Here is a 1,648-nt window from a genome sequence, read left to right as displayed (position 1 = left end):
TTAGCAAAACACAAACAAGCTGAAGGACAGTCCTTTGGGCAGGTCTGTCCTTAGGGGCCCTTTCTGTGTTAAGTGTAAGACTGCAACATCGCCCTGAAGACTTTGCCCTTCTGTGATTGAGTGATTCACCCCAGCGTGGGGAACCCTCAAGGAAAGGCTCAGGGCTGTTTCTCTCTGGGTCCACAGCAGCCAGCGCAGAGAAGCATCAGGGAATGTTTGTTGAATGACTGCTTGCCCCTGCACCCAAGGCCCCTACGTGCCGTTTGTGGATGTAGAATTCTGCCGCCTGCTCCTCCTGTCCTGCCATCTTCTCTGTAGGCAGTCACCTGTCACCTCTGTCACCTTCCACCACTCAGGCTGGGTGCCCCTCACCCTAATCACCCTGGATGTGTTTCCTGATGTCCCGTTTCTCTGTGCTGCCCCTCCTCTGCCCTCCCCCTCCCTGGATTCTGGGAATGGAGAGGCCTGAACACAAATGTGCCTCCTATGTGCTGGGTCCCCTACTAACTAACTAACACCTGTGGTCAGTCTGCAACCCTCTCCACCATCCTGGGCGGTAGGCAGTATTTTCTCCTAGCTTCCCATAGCAGCATTTGAGAGATGAGGAAACTCAGGTTCAGAGAGCCAAGGCATCTTCCCAAAGTCATAAAGTAAGGGTGTGATAGAATCAGAATTCGAATCCAGGCAGTGGGAGTCCAGAACCCGGGCTTGCAGACTCAGCCAGAGCCCCTGGGTGGCCTATTTGTCCCTTCCTTCCAGCTCCAGCCCAGGTGGTCCCAGGCCATGAGACCCACCCAGAGGGGAAGGAGAGGGGGTGTCGTCCTGACCCAGGACCCCCTCCCTCCCTTCCCACGCAAACAAAGCCCAGGGTCTCTCTTCTAAGTGGGGACTTTCCCAAAGTGCCAGGCCAATTTCCTGGAGGTGGAACAAGGAACAAACAAACCAGAGACCCAGAGGCTGAAATGAAGAGACAGACAGAATCAGCAGGCTGGGGTTGGGGTACAGTGTAGAAAGACAGACAGAAAAAGAAAGAATCCCTAGAGAGAATGAGGCAAAAAATGAGAAAAGAAAGAAATGGGAGACCCGTTGACAGCATAACAGACCCAGAGATGGTCAGAGAGAGAGAAAGAAAGAGGGAGGGAGAGAGACAGAGACAGAGAGAAAGAGAAAGGGGTGGGGGGGGGGCGGAGAGAAAGGAGAGAGAGGAAGGGGAGGGAGGGAGGGAGACAGGGGAAGGAATGAGAGAGAAATTCAGCTAGAGACAGAGAAAGAGAAGAAATGAGAGAGAGAGAGAGACAGGCAGAGAATGAGAGGAGGGAGGGGCTCACAGTGGCCAGCCTCAATGGCCAATTGGAGGCAGAAGGAGCGTGGATGTGGAGACCCCTAGCAGGGCAGTGGAGGGGCGGGGCTGCTGGCAGCGGCCGAGCTGTTTCCGCTGCACCCCTTATCAGCCTGCTGCCAGATGTTCAGATCCGATGCCAATGTCAGAGAAGTCCATAGTGCCGGGTCAAGGCCGTGGCCAGAGGGAGCCTCAGCTGCAGCGTGGGGAGGGGCGGGGGGATGGCAGTAGACCTGCTCCTTCTTTCCCCTCTGCCTCACGCCTCTCCGGGCTGGACCACCTGGTGGGGGTGGGAGAGACCAGGTGCCT

The sequence above is a fragment of the Equus asinus genome, chromosome 10 (assembly GCF_041296235.1).
Source record: "Equus asinus isolate D_3611 breed Donkey chromosome 10, EquAss-T2T_v2, whole genome shotgun sequence".
NCBI classification, from domain to species: domain Eukaryota; kingdom Metazoa; phylum Chordata; class Mammalia; order Perissodactyla; family Equidae; genus Equus; species Equus asinus.
Note: the sequence above shows the minus strand (reverse complement) of the source record.